Source organism: Podarcis cretensis (assembly GCF_951804945.1).
Source record: "Podarcis cretensis genome assembly, chromosome: 3".
In the NCBI taxonomy this organism is placed as follows: Eukaryota; Metazoa; Chordata; class Lepidosauria; order Squamata; family Lacertidae; genus Podarcis; species Podarcis cretensis.
Genome location: NC_137172.1, coordinates 18354142 through 18369077, shown reverse-complemented (window position 1 = coordinate 18369077; position 14936 = coordinate 18354142). Strand labels below are relative to the sequence as shown.

The window sequence follows — 14936 nt, the reverse complement described above, 5'->3', positions numbered from 1 at the left end:
AGCTGTCAGATGTTGTTATAGATTTATTTGCATCCTGGCACTGTGGAAACGTCCAAAAAAAAAAAAAAAAAGTACAAAAGCTCTGCCCTCAAGGGGCCTGTCTACAGCAGACCCACTGAAGTTAATGCACATGACTAAACGTGGTTCCATTAATTTCAATGAGTTTCCTCTGAGTATAAGTTAGTTGGATGCAATCTACTGCAGGGGTCAGCAAACTTTTTCAGCAGGGGCCGGTCCACTGTCCCTCAGACCTTGTGGGGGGCCGGACTATTTTTTTTTGGGGGGGGGGAAATCAACGAATTCCTGTGCGAGATGCATTTTAAATAAAAGCACACATTCTACTTATGTAAAAACACATTGATTCCTGGACTGTCTGCGGGCCAGATTTAGAAAGCTACCCATGATATACTTGCCTACCCGTGATCTACTGATTTGGAGACACCTGCCCACTTGGAATTGATGATATAGAATTGAAAGACTGTTAATAGTGTAGTTGCAGCTCCTTGGCCTCAGAACTCCCCTCACATTGTTAAAACTGGGACCATTGGCCATATCTTTTGTCCTGGGTCACATCCACACCATCTTTTACTTCCTCCAAAGATGCTTGAGATGTATAATTTGTTAAGGGTGCTGAGAATAGTAGTGCTGTGAGGCGTCTCCTAAGAACCCTGAGCACTTCTTTAATAAACTACAATTCCCAAGGGTCTTTGGGGGAAGCCATGGCTGTGGTGTAAGAGTGCTTTAAATGCAGAGAGTGGGTGCAACCTGCTTTCTCATCCAGCAAAGGATAGCCACATGGGCAGGGCTTCTTTTTGGGCCGGAACTCAGTTCCAGCACCGTTCATGGTGAGTTCCGGAACCTCTTTTCCAAGAAAAATAGCACTGCTTGTGGGTACCTGTGCAGCAGCCCCCAGCCCCAGGAGCTGCATGAGTGATGCAGGCCAACAGTAAGACGTCCATATTTTAGAACTGGTAAGAGTTGGTTTATTAACTTAGTAGTTTTAAATGTGGACCTTAGCCAGGCTTGCTCCTTCTGTTAACAAACAAAGAATAAATTTTAAACCTCTTGTTTAAATTTAGCCCTTTAATGAGAACAAACGCATGCGCAGCATAAGGCTACCTCTCCCCTAATGACCTTCCTTGATGAAGTGCCTGGGATTGCCTGCAGCGAGACTCATTCAGACATGAGGGAGTGAGTCATCAATACAGGAGCCTGTCTCAGCGGAGCGGGCAGTGGGGAGAGGCACATAACTTTCGGGGGGGGGGGAGAAGAGAGAGATTTCTTGTTTCCTTCTTTATTTCTCTGCTGCCTGCACATAGTTTCATTTTCCTCCTCTTTCCATTATTATTACAGTCATACCTCGTGTTGCGTTTGATTCATGTTGAGCGTTTTCAGGTTGTGTCCCACGGCGACCTAGAAGTACCGGAAAGGGTTACTTCCGGGTTTCGCCGCTCGCGCATGCGCAGACGCTCAAAATGACATCATGCGCAGAAGCGGCAAATCGCGACCCGCAGATGCGGGATGCGTTCTGCTCATGTTGCAAACGGGGCTCTGGAACTTTGTAGCTAAGCGGGGGGATTTGAACCTGCAACTTGCCATTTCCGCTGGCTCAGCAAACTCTTACATAATAAAAATGGCAGAATAGATTAGAACTATGCCATTCTAACATGTAATATTAGAGAGATGTAGTATGAATTGTGAAATTTACAATGCCAAATTATAAAAACGATATCTGGGGTGGGGTGGGGGGTGGGACATCCGGCTAGTGGAGAAGCAAAATTGGCTATCTTAATAGCAGCAAAAGACATGCTCTTGACATTATAGAAAATAGTGACAGAGGCATCGCACCAACAAACAGGGGTGCCAACTTAAATAAAATATTGTGGGGGCCCAGGTAAGCCCTGCCTCACATAACTGATCACATGATGCAGTGCACACACACCCTTTGGATGGGAATGCCCATCAACTTTGGGGCCCCCTCAAATATTTTATTGTGGGGTCCGAAGCCCCCACGGCCCCTAGGAGTTGGCTCCTATGCCAGCAAAAGTTGGACACACTGGTGTTATGAGGTATATGGACTGATTGCACAATGGCCTCATGTGCAAAACAGGTTTTATTTTCATGAGGTAATGATCAAAGGTATCCTAAGATTAGACACTGAGGTCAGAGATAGGAGAAGTTTCCTCTAGTTGAAAAATGTGTAATACTTCCTGAAAAGCAAAAGTCACCCTATTACATGGTGCTGAACTATAATATAGTCCCTATTAAACTAACATACATAATTTGCTGCTCAGAGCTGTGCTGAGGCACATAGGCACTGCTGAATTCAAGTGGCAATCCCTTCTTTCTTGATCCATCTAAAAGCTAACTACAGAAATGTTGTTCCTCCTCCCCACTACCATGCCCTCAATTTCATAACTTTTTTTTTTATGAGCACAAACTTCCATGACTACATGCAGGAGAAAAGGTCAAGAAGATAAGAGGAACCTGCAGCAGAAAGCTCACAAGTACTCATTTGTACTGGTGATTTTATGGGGTGTGGGGGAGACAATGTGTTCAGAAGAAAAGAACAACAACTGAGTGTCTTGTGGTACCTTCAAACTTAACAAATTTAATATGGCCTAAGCTATCATGAACCAGAATCCACTTCATATGGCTAAAATGTTGTCCTCAGTTGACAGGTGTGTGTGTGTGTGAGTGTGTGTGTGTGTGTGTGGAGAGAGAGAAAAAAAATGTAAACAGTGAGGTTAGATGAAAATGAAACACAAAAAAGACAATATGACAATTAATTTTCAGCTTAAGTGCAAAGTTAGCACAGTAACCAAGCATAACAACTGCAGTTGATGATAAGACACTCCAGTGGTGCTAAATTAATTAACATCTGCAGTGGGACAGGAATCCCTTATCCTGATTCAAGCCAGAGGTGGCAGAATTGAATTTTTTGGGGAGGAGGGGGTAAGTTGTAATGAAGCTGTTTCTCATTGGAGTCTCCTTTTCAAGTTCCTTTGTTTGAGAATGACCATTTTCAGCTCAGGAGCAGAGTGTCCTGAGAGTGTGAACGGTTCTCCCAGTGGTTTCTGATGTCAGATTTGTGTCCATTATTGTCTTGCATGGAGAGTGAACTGTTTGTCCTGTGTAGAATGCATAAAGGCAAGATAAAGATAAAGGTGGTATACAAATTACCGTAAATAAATTAAAAAGATGAGCATGAACGATCCTTTTACACTGTGGCTAACATTATTAGCTCCTTTAATAGTGTTGCCTGTTTAGACATGGCAAATGGGTCTGTTGTGAGGTCTGTTCTCTATGTCTGTGTCTCTGTTGGATGCTTTGTCAATGGTGTTCAGAAGGTGTCAGTAGTGTAGGAAGGCAGAGGCAGGGGGCACACCAGGCGTCACTGGGGTTGTAGGGCACCAGAGTCACTGTCCCTCCCGGGTGCCAGGCTTGGGCAATCTCCAAAAAAAAGCTCAGTATATAGCAATCCTATATACATGTACTACAGAGCAGTTTCCATTGAACTCAGTAGGTCATACTTCTGAATAGACATAGATAGGATTCTGCAGCTAAGCAGAAAAACCACACTGATAGAATGTCTTGATTTTAAGATTGGCTCAAGAGACTTCTTTCTTTCTTTCTTTCTTTCTTTCTTTCTTTCTTTCTTTCTTTCTTCCATCACATGTTGTGCACGATACTTTCAACTATTTCTACTCCTACTTCCCCCATTATCAGAGTTGTATGGGTCTTTACTAGACCCAAACCTGCAAGATTGGTGGGAGCATCCTTTCTTGAAATGCTACTCAGAGTCCAGCTGTACAGATACATCCTCTGAAAAACTTCTCATAATTCTTCCCTCAAATATCAGAGAGAGAGCCAGGTATTGACTGAGTGGAGGTGGGGAAGCTTTGTGAACACACCAGGAGGAAAAAAGCAGGCCCAATGAAGTCATACTCACAGCAATGTGAGCTCCTCCCCCCCCCCCTTACATCCTAAAATGACTGGGAAATCCCATTGTTAGGAAAAGAAGGCAACAGCAGGATGACCACTTCCTCCCAAGAGAGAGTCTTCTTCCTTCTGCCAGTCATGACAAGCAAGAAGAAGAATCTGAGTAGAAAACTCAAAGGCACCCAAGGTCATTTCACAAACAAGCAGAGCAAGAAGGAGAAATGACTAATTCATCGATAGTGGGCCAAGCCAAACAGAAGAACAGGAGGAAAAGCTTATGTTAAAGTGGATCTACAAGGCTCAACTAACACCAAAGAAAACCAGCCCCGAGGTGAAAATCTAAGCTCTGTGAATATGGAAGGGCGTGTCAGGATGTACTCCCATTCCTGACTCAAACAGAGGCTTTCAGGTAAGAACAAAACATCAAGAGCAGGAGGAAATCCTGAAATGACTGGAACATTGCAAAGGAGGCAGGTGTCCGCGAGTAGGTTCCCAAGGAACATATACTATATCATGGATTATTATATGGGTTGCAGCTTCTTCCTGCCAAAGACAGCATCCAAAAACACCTGGGACCCCACCTGACCATGCCTAATGAAAGTATGGATACTTGGTGGCTCCCCACAGAGCGTGGGAAGAAATAGGAATATGAGAAACTACCTTGTAGTCAGGCCATTGGTCAACCAAGCTTGTCTACGTTGATTGACAGTGGCTGTCCAGGGTTTCAGGCAGCGGTCTCTCCCAGCCCTGTAGGGAAAAGCTAAGGAAAAGCCATGTGCTGCAGGGGGTTTGACTAGATGACCCTTGTGGCCCTTTCCACCTCTACAGTTCTATGATTCTATAAGTTTTGAACCTAGGGGTTTTTTTTGCATTCAAAGCATGGGCCTTGCTACCACTGAGGCACAGCCCTTTTCCCAGGCACTCCCAACAACTCACAATATTAGTGATGGCTGCAGTGAGCCACTTCACCAGGGCTGAGAGTTAGGAGCTTCCTTCTCAAGAGAACACTAGCAGAAGGAGACAAAAATATAGTTTACATGCTGAAATGGATTGGTACTGTGAATATCATACTCAAGGGCCCTCGTGATTTTGCGTGTGCACACGATCTGTTCCTGGAGGTGTTTAGGCTCTGGGGGAAAAGAAGACAAGGAGAGTCTTCTTGCAGTCCATAAAAGACTGGATCCACCTTCGAGGTTAATGATGAGTCTGGGAATGAAGTCTAACCTTGCCCTTATGAAACTCACTGAGATTCTTAGGCATGGAAAGCACATTCCGCTCCGAGACATGCCTGGCTGAGATTAGGGCTACAAGCAGAGAATTTGAATGGACTTCATGGGAATTTGATCTAAAGATTCAAAAGTAGCATTAGCAAAAAGACTGGAGAACAAAATTCAGGTTCCAGATAGAAAACCAGTAGACCGTGAGAAGTTGAAAATAATTTAACTCTCACCAGGAACTATATTAAATGCAGGTTATCAGAGATGCCTTTCCTCCCCTTGTAGGAGAGGGTGGACTTTCTCATGTCAGCCTGGGGCTTGTGGGTGTTAGCCACAAGACCCTGATTCATATCTTCCAGGACCCCTGCTTGGTGCATGAACACTCAATAGTTTCTTTGTTTCCGGGCAGAGTGGAAAAGCACCCCCCCCCCCCCAAAAAAAAAAAAAGTACAGAAGTGCTGCAGACAATAATTTGCAGACACCCAACTGTCTCAGCTTCACAATGTTGATAGGGGGTGAGGGGAAAGTGAGGTTACATCCTCCAGGCAGGGCTGGCTCAAAACATTTGGCACCTGAGGCAGACCCCCCCCCAATGGTGCCTTCCTCCCTGCCAGGGAAGATCTACATCAGGAACAAGAGGGAGTGGGAAAAGATCAACACTGAGATCTGCTGCCCCAGTGGACCCTGCCGCCTGAGGAAGTCATCTTGCCTTGTTTCATGGGTGTGCCAGATCTGTCTCTGGGTCAACTTGAATTCTAAACAGGAAAAATAATCACATTGGGCATCTATTCTGTGCCATATGCATGTCTCTGGTCCAGAACGGAGAAGCTACATGGAGACCACAATCATCATATGGTACCCAGTCTAGTGGGCTTTAGAGAATGCTTTAGATTTGCCACAACTCTTGGTTTATTAATTTGGTGGTTTTAAATGTGGATCTTAGTTGCTCCCGCTGTTAACAAACACAGAATAAATGCTAATTCTCTTTGTTCAGCCCTTTCATAAAGAAGAAAAACAAGTGCAACTTAAGTTAAGGCTACCTCTCCCCTTAATGACCTTCCTTGATGAAGTGTCAGAGATTGCCTGCAGCGAGACTCATTTAGACATGAGGGAGTGAGTCATCGCAGGGGCCTATGTCCGTGGAGGGGGTGCAGACTTCTAAAACAGGTTTCTCTCTCTCTCTGTCTCTCTCTCCTCTACTATCTGCTTCAGGGTTTTCCCTTCCCGTTTCTGCTATTTGCTCCCTCTGCTCCAGCTGCACATAAACCAGAACTGCTAGTAGTTTATTTACTATAAAGCAGTGAGCCTTTAGAACAGAAAATAAAACATATTAAATTACATTTTACATTCAGTAGTGATTGATAAGCATGAAAAGAAAGTGGGGCGGGGGGAGAAAGGGGGTTGATAAAAAAAAGAGCAGGGCAGATACAGTTGGCTCCATTTCCGCCCACAAATCAGCAAACTGGCCCATTTTAAAAGTTTCAGATTCATCCCTGTAATTTAACATAGGTGTTAACTTATATAGCCATGGAGTGTACCATTCTGGCCCAACAGAAAATATCAGATCCACCCTGACACATTTTGCATTAAAATGCACCATTGGAAATTAAAGAGCAGTGGAAGAGGAAAAGATTTAGCACAGTTCCATGCATGTTCATTCCCACTGAGTTAAATGGGGCTCACTCACCAATAACCATGTGTAAAATTGCAGCTTGTCTCCTCAACGCTCAGGTTGTATGTTGCCGTGAGAACTTGTGTTATGAGGCGACAGACAAACGCTAATAATGATAAGGATAACAGCGACAACTTTGGCTTCTTAATTGCTGGTAAATACCTTTAATAACTTGAAGGGGGAGGGGGAAGGTTTTCTGTGGACTCTTAAAGGCAGGTTTGTTTTTCTTTTTACGTAGCTCTTTTCAGCCAGCTTGGAGATGGAACCTGGCGCCTCCATCCAGCTGCTCGCAGCAACTGCCCACAACTCTCAAGGGAGACCTCCCCCACATGTTGCACATTATAGAGCTAGACAGGACATCAATGACTAGTAAACACTGTGTTTCCTCCACCACCCCACTCCTGCACATCTTCTCAAGATAGCTCAGCATTTACCCGAATAATTGAGAGGGGAGAGAATTTCGTTCAGCATGCATTTTGAAGTCAACTAACCTAATTTGCAGTCTCTGGACCTACGTGTCAACCAGAATGCTGTTAACAATTGGATTGTGCCCTTTTCCAAATTTTGCGATGCTGTTTCGGTTCAAAAATTTCTAGAGAAATGCATACAAAAAGGTCATATTTTATAGGCAGGTGAACAGAAAAGCATACAAAAGGCATAACAAAAATACTTTTCTTAGGGGAGCGTGTGCAAAAGTGGATACATTTCTATTCAAATTTTTCATTTTGAAAAATCTCAGTGGTGGAACATCTGTTTTGCAGGCAGGTTCAACCTCTGGCATCTTCAGGTAGGACTGGGATCTTACCTGCCAGAAACCCTGAAGAGCTGCAAACTGTCAGTGTAGTAAAGCTATCAGTGTTCCTCAAACTTGGGTCCCCAAGTGCTGTTGGACTACAACTCCCATCATCCATGACCACTTGTCCTGCTAGCTAGGGATGATGGGAGTTGTAGTGTAAAAACAGCTGGGGACCCAAGTTTGAGAAACACTGATAGTTCAACCAGTAGTCCAACATGGCAACTTCCTATGTTCCTAAGAACGTGAACACATTTTGTTTCACGTCCTTAAAAGCTTGCTTACAGTTCGGAATGTGAATTAAAGAGATGAGCCAAAGGCTACTTGGAAAAGGTGGGTTTTGAGGAGGGGTTTGAAATGCATATTTGAAACGAAACTTTCCAGCATCTATCAGAGGAGCGTGCCAGTCCCCAGACTCCTTGCACATACTGTTTGTTCTCTGCACAAGCTGTGGAGTGGTGAGCTCTCTGTAAAACAAGAGTATTTCCCTTTGACAGCTGTTGGAGACTGTGTGTCCTTTTCATGTTGCTCCTGTCAGCCACCACAGAGCTACAAACGATCCAGTGTTCTCTTGGCCCCTGGGCTATGCTTTGACTTGATCCTTGAGCTGAACAGAAAAGGCTGAGTCAGGGGCCTCGCCCCAAGAGCATTACAGGAGCTTCTGTAATTCACGCGGTACTGGAAATCAAACAGCTTCACTTGACTCCTTCCTTGTTCCTGTGCGGGAGAGGAGACTAACATTGTGGTGGCTTGCAGTAGTTGACAACAATTATTCCATATGCTCTCTCTGCTCAGGATCTTATGAGGTTGGGGGGTGGATGTGAGATCAGTTCCATTGCCACAGTCCTCCCATTTCTATCCACTCGCTTGTATTTATCTGAAAAACAATTACCTGTTTTTCAGTTCAGAAGAGTTTTAAATGTGGAGAAGAACTTCTTTTAAAACAAGACTAATAACAACTGAGTCAGCAGTTTTTCTCTACCGGCAGGGGAAAAAATAAATCACAAGTAAAGTCCCACAAGGCTCAAAATCCAACGCTTGCCTAAATAAAAGCAGTACATCTGTAGGGGCCACGCTGTAGAATTTGGTGACTCTCTGATAGCAGCAGGTTCCATAGACTCAGGACCACAATGGAAAATGCACCATTAGTCATTACAGACTGCCGGATTTCTGATGGAGTTGGCGTCTGCAATAAACTGGACCTCAAATACTTGGAGAGAGGTTCGTATGTGAGCAAGCGCTCCCTTGGGTACCTCCTCAGACCAAGTCTATAAAGGGCTTTGAAGAAAATGACATATGCCTTGAATTTCGCCCAGAAACAAATTAGTAACTGGTGGAGGTCTTGTAATAGTAGAGGCATGTGCACTCGGCAGCTAACGCTTGCTAGGAACATAGGAAGCTGCCTTAAACCAAGTCAGTCCCTTGGTTCATCAAGCTCAGTATTTCCTACACTGAATGGCAGCAGCTATCCAGGGTTTCAGGCAGGAAGATGTCTGGGGCCAAGCCTGGGACCTTCTGCATGCAAGACAAACTGAACTTTCATTAAGGTGGTTACTTATTCATCAGCGAAAAAGAGGACATAGATGTGTAGGCATTTTGCATTTGCTGTTTCATTGGTATAGTTGCAAATTTAAACAAACGATTTCTGCAATTTAAATTGGGATGCAGTGCATTTCAGCGTTGTGTGTAATATCATGACCGGGTGACCTGTGTACCGAACGGTTCAGTTGATGGGCAGCTTCAAGTCCCTTGTTCCCCCTTCTTATGGTTCTTGATCTTCATGGCACTTTATCCTTAAACTGGACTTGAACCGGACAGTCCTCAAATAGATGATTCCTTCAAACTGAGGACAGTCCTCTGTAATGGCCAAGTCACCCAGAAGGGCAGCTACACATATTTTATTAATCATGAGGGCATCAGCCAAGGGGGCATGCACAGCCATGAAAAGAGCCTTTATTTATTTATTTTCAGGAAGAGATACCAGGACACATGCCTCCCTCTGAGAATCCAGAAAGAGGCCCGGATCAGGAAACACTCCCAAGCTGCAAAGCATGAGGGGGAAATGTTCAAATGAGGCAATTCCATGGCTTCCCCTGTCTCATGACTGCTAACCAGCCCAGCTCCATTTTTGCCTGGGTTAAGTTTCACGTGAGTCACCGTCACCTAGTGCTTTGAGTATGTCTGTACGATTCATGTTTCCAAGTGAATTTTACCCCCCTTAAGTAATGCATTATACTTTTAGGTGTACTCTTGAAAGTGAAATTTTACTGGTTTTTTTTTTTTTAAATGCAACTCTTATTTTCAGCAATGTCAATTTAAGAAGTGTTATGTGGGCACCTAACCCGCCCTGCCGCCTCCCCCCCAAATCCTAGTGTATGAAGAATCCCTTCAGCCCCACTTCAGCTTATCACCCGATTTGTTCTCCACTTCCATAGGTCATAATGGTAAACTGGGGTTTCAGAGAGGACACCCTTATCTATGCCGTTGCATCTGGAGCAAAGAGGATTTCTTGCCTGTGTAAACACGAGTCGCTGCTGCCATTTCCTGAGCACCTGTGAGGGCTCTGGTCACAGAGCGGCTTCTTCGCCCTGCTCCACAGCTGTTGCAACTACCTGCTGCAGTGCTGGGTCATGAAATCGCTCTTGACAGGGCTTAATGGAATACAAATGCTGTTATAACAACTGTCAAAAGCTTTTTAAAAAATAGTTGGGCCTAAGTGAGGAGCAGGTCGCATATTACACTGCACCTCTGCTGAAGTGTTTTATGATTAGATACACGATACTCTGTAAGAAACCATGGCACTTTATGAGGCAGAGCCTTCCTCCATAACTCAAGCATGGGGCAAATCTTTTGAAGGATGGGGGTGGCGGTGAGGGCGAGCTAACTCACCCTTGGTACGATTCCTGTTGTCTGCTCCATTAAGAAAGAAAGAAAGAAAGAAAGAAAGAAAGAAAGAAAGAAAGAAAGAAAGAAAAGTATTCAACCAGGGTGTAGTCATTTGCTACCCAGGTTGAATTCAGACAGCTCTTTATTCCATCCTCCTGATGTCTCATTACCTGATAATTCCCACATTTTCTGTGATTCTTCGCATAGCCTAAACTTCTGGAAATCTAGGGGACTGTAGTAGAAATTTAGCGCTCATTTCTGTGTTAATTGCTTCCAGGAAAGAAAAAAAAATCTGCCTGCAATTTCATTAACTTGGAAAATTGTGGGCATTTTGCGCTGTAACTTTTCTGCTATTTAATGCATTCTGTGACACAATTTGGGTCTTTCCTGCCGTTTTCATGGGTGACTCACAGGGGAACAGTCATATATCGACCAAAAAGCCACGATTCCATAATCCAGCAGGTCATGCAGTGCATAAGAAACATTAGAAACCAGAGGGGAAGCTCTAGCATTATAATCAGGAGAACTAACACAATAATCCTCACATCCCAATGCATCCTTAGAGTAGCAAGTAGACGACCTCTTCCTTTGTACATCCAACTCGGAGTTAATCAGAGGTAAATACATTAATATAGGCAGTGTCCAAAAACTGATTGAGGGGTTGTGGGTGCAGTGGATTAGCAAGGCCTAAAAGGCCGAAGCCTGCTCCTCATCATGAGATTGGGGTCTACCTCTCTACAGCCTGTACCTCATTCACTTCCAATAAATAGTTCAAAAATAACAATGGTAATAGGAAGACAATCTCATCTAGTCTGAGAGGTGTGTTCCTGGTTATGGCACCATCAGTGCACCACAGAAAGTTTTAAGGGCCTCAGAGTTTCCTGAACCTCTCCCGGAGCAGATCGGGACTTCCTTGCTAACCTTGCTTCTGTCACAAAGTCACTTGGGGATGGGGACAGTTTGCAAGACCCAAACTGTATGCCTTTGTCTACAGTGGTGCCCCGCAAGACGAACGCCTCGCAAGACGTAAAACCCGCTAGACGAAAGGGTTTTCCGTTTTGGAGGCGCTTCGCAAAAATGAATTTCCCTATGGGCTTGCTTCGCAAGACGAAATGTCTTGCGAGTTCCTGCGGGTTTTTTCTCCTCCCCCCCCCTTTTCCTAAGCCCTAAGCCGCTTAGCAGCTGATCTGCTAAAAGCCGCTAAACCGCTAATAGCGCTAATCCGCTTAGCTGTCAATGGGCTTGCTTCGCAAGACGAAAAAACCGCTATACGAAGAGCCTCACGGAACGGATCAATTTCGTCTTGCGAGGCACCACTGTACTTGTGATGTTATGAGTAGCAGTCTGCTGAGGCCCATATGCCTTGTTGATTTAGATTTGATGTTTAATTTGTTTAAAACAGACAAACAAACAAAACCTGAAAGCAGGTTTGGGCCCCATTCTGGAAAATGAAATGGGAGCCAGGAATATTACCCCACCCTGTGCTTAGACACGCATGTTGGTCCTGTCAAGAGACTGCCATGAGGTGCCTCCAGACCATCAATTTTTTGCAGGAGGCATTCAAGAACATCCTAGGAAATGTTTGGCTTGTGCCATTAAAGTGCTGCGTCTGTTGCCCTAGCGCGACTAATCGACTTTGAAAAAGAAACTCTGCAATTTGGAAAGTGACAGGAAAACCGCGTTGAAAAGTATAAAATGAACAACTGATTAAGGGGGAAGACCTGGAAACACCCCAGAAGCAAATCAGGATGAATGGTTGATGATATACAGCCTCTGCAGAAACATATCAGAATGAATGCTCAATAGAGACCGGCTATAATCTAACCTGTGTTTAAGCTTTGTGCAAGCAAATCAGGGCAAATGCTTTTGATTTTTAAAAACACACAGCTCTTTTGCACTTAAAACACCTATAATGTGATGTCTTTTCCCCCTGCTCTGTCGCAGGTCAGGGGGCATTCATGCCTCACAGAGCCCCTCTGCTAGTAAACAAACCAGTGGGTCGTCCTCCTCTGCCTCCCTCCCCCTCCCAAGGCCATGCTTCCTTTCACACAAGGTCCTGGAATCGTGGCTGCCTGGCTGGTGATAATGGAGCAAGGGAGGCTGCTGCAGGCTCCTTGATGAGGGAACCCTGCCAGAGCCCAGACAGCCTGCTGATTCAGCAAAGTGCAGGCAGGCCGACTGAAACCCTATCTCCCTCTGTTTTCCCCACCAAAATGCAGCTGCTTGGAAGGGTGAGCCCTTTTTTTCTGCCTGTCTGCAGGCAGGAATTCTTCTTTCACAAACTGATGAGCAGTGTGACAATGAGGTGGATTGCCCTCTGGCTTGTGGACTGGGGAGCGCTTTTGGGGGTACAAATTCAGTGTACCCCACCAAAAAAAAAAAAACCACAACCAAACTTTTTTGACTACGCCTAACTTAGACCCGTCACTTAGAGACCGAGAAACTCAAGAATCGGACAAAAGCAATTGTAAACTGGAAAAAAAGATTGAAGAGTCACATTTTTAAAAAAACACCACTCGCATAGGCTCTGATATTTTGATGTTTATCACTGGCCATCGAATGGGAAGCTGTAATTCCACTTTGTAATAAAAGCAAGAGAATATTTTGCAGGCTGGTGGTTTAGATCTGAGGTAGAATTCATTACTTTTTTTAGCTCTCATTACCCTTGGACTAGATAGGAACAAACCAAAACTGGTTAAGAATAGCTGAAAAGAATTTGTTAAAAAAAAATGCTTGATGGGCCTCTGTTGAGGTCACCCTGTTAGTTTCAGATGAAGGCAGCGGTGCCTGTTTAATTTCCTATCTGCAGGCGAAAGGAGTCGCTTTGCTCCTGATTATGTAGATAAATGAAGATAAAGATCTGGCTCAGGACAGCTTGACATGCTAAGTCTCCCCCCCCCCCCCCGGCCCCTGTCAAGAAAGCACTTCCATGTAATAAAGTCCTGAAGGACCAGGGACCCAAGTACTTGAGAGAATGAATTCCGCTGTACCCACCAGCCCTGGCTGGAGAAGAAAGGAGGCAGCAATCTCTGTCTTGTCCTGGTTGCGTAGTTGTTTCTATTCCGCTCCTGGGTTTGTTGCAATCAGTGTTGTTTCTGTTCTGCTACAGATTGACTCCTGCTAAAGCCCACGTTATTCAACTTGTTATCTTGTTATCTACCACAACCAAAACCTACATGATGGATTATGTAATAATTTGGGTTAATTATTTTCAGTGCATTTAAATGGAAGGGAAGTGACAAAAACAAAGTGGTAAATAATGTAACTATTTGCATAACGTTTACAGATCTATATATATAAATAAAATAATAATAATAGTGAATATCACTGATAATCACTTGGGTGAGTTCTGCTTCTGCTGCAGAGTATGTTTTGTGAACCGCCCTCTGATCTATTCTTGGAAAGGCAGTCTAAAACTGCAGTGCAGTACAGAAGCACAGGAATAAAGAGAGCAGAAGCCACACGTACCGTATTTTTCGCTCTATAAGACACTCTTTTTCCCTCCTAAAAAGTAAGGGGAAATGTGTGTGTGTGTCTTATGGAGCGAATGCAGGCTGCGCAGCTATCCCAGAAGCCAGAACAGCAAGAGGGATCTCTGCACAGCAATCTCTCTTGCTGTTCTGGCTTCTGGGATTCAAAATATATTTTTTTCTTGTTTTCCTCCTCCAAAAACTAGGTGCGTCTTATGGTCTGGTGCGTCTTATAGAGCGAAAAATACGGCGGATGTCCCTGCCCCATGCAGATTGTCTGCATGTGCATGTTTAGTGCTGGGAAATAATGAGCTTGTATCCAGAGCAAGAGAGTTTGTCTGCCCAACAGGGTGTGACTGTGTGGGACTGAGCATGAGAACTGCAAACAGGTCGCTGAGTTCTTTGTGACTAAGCAGGGTCCTCTGGAAGCAGCTCACACTCTTGTCTAGGAATGGAATGGTGCTTCCTAGACTAAAAACCACACACACGACTCACTCACTCGCTATGCTAAGTTTGAGTAAGAGCATACCCTGGGGGACCTTGCATGGATACAGAAGGCTGGGGCATGTCTTCACACTTTTATGAGCAGGGCTACATTTTGCTTGCTTCACAATTGATGGCAATGAGGGGGTTTTGTGCAGGGCTGGCGTTGTGCTCAACTGTCCAACCTCCCACCGATTCTCCACTATAACAGGAACATAGGAGCAGCCTGGCTGCTGAATCAGGCCAAAGGCCCATCTAAGTCCAACATCCTGTTCTCACAGTGGCCAGCCAGATGCCTATGGGAAGCCCACAAATGAGACCCAAGTGCAACAACAAACCTTCCATTTGCAGATCCCAGCACTTGGCATTCAGAGGCATATTACCTCTGACAGTGCAGCTAGGACATTCAGAGTAATCCCTCCCACTCCACCAGTTTATTCCCAAACTCAGGGTTCATCCACCTCTGTTTCATA

At 44.6% G+C, this 14936-nt stretch overlaps 1 protein-coding gene and 1 long non-coding RNA gene across 15 annotated transcripts in view; one reads left to right on the top strand and one right to left on the bottom strand.

Annotated features, from left to right (window-relative positions):
• LOC307211921 (uncharacterized protein) overlaps positions 1–14936 on the top strand; it is a 340964-nt gene that overhangs the window by 237249 nt on the left and 88779 nt on the right. The gene's annotated exons all lie outside the window — the stretch shown is intronic.
• On the bottom strand, positions 2956–4441 carry LOC307213241. The gene is made up of 2 exons (XR_013837453.1): positions 3759–4441; positions 2956–3131 (listed from the first exon to the last, which is right to left on the bottom strand). It is a non-coding gene; the product is annotated as an uncharacterized lncRNA (long non-coding RNA).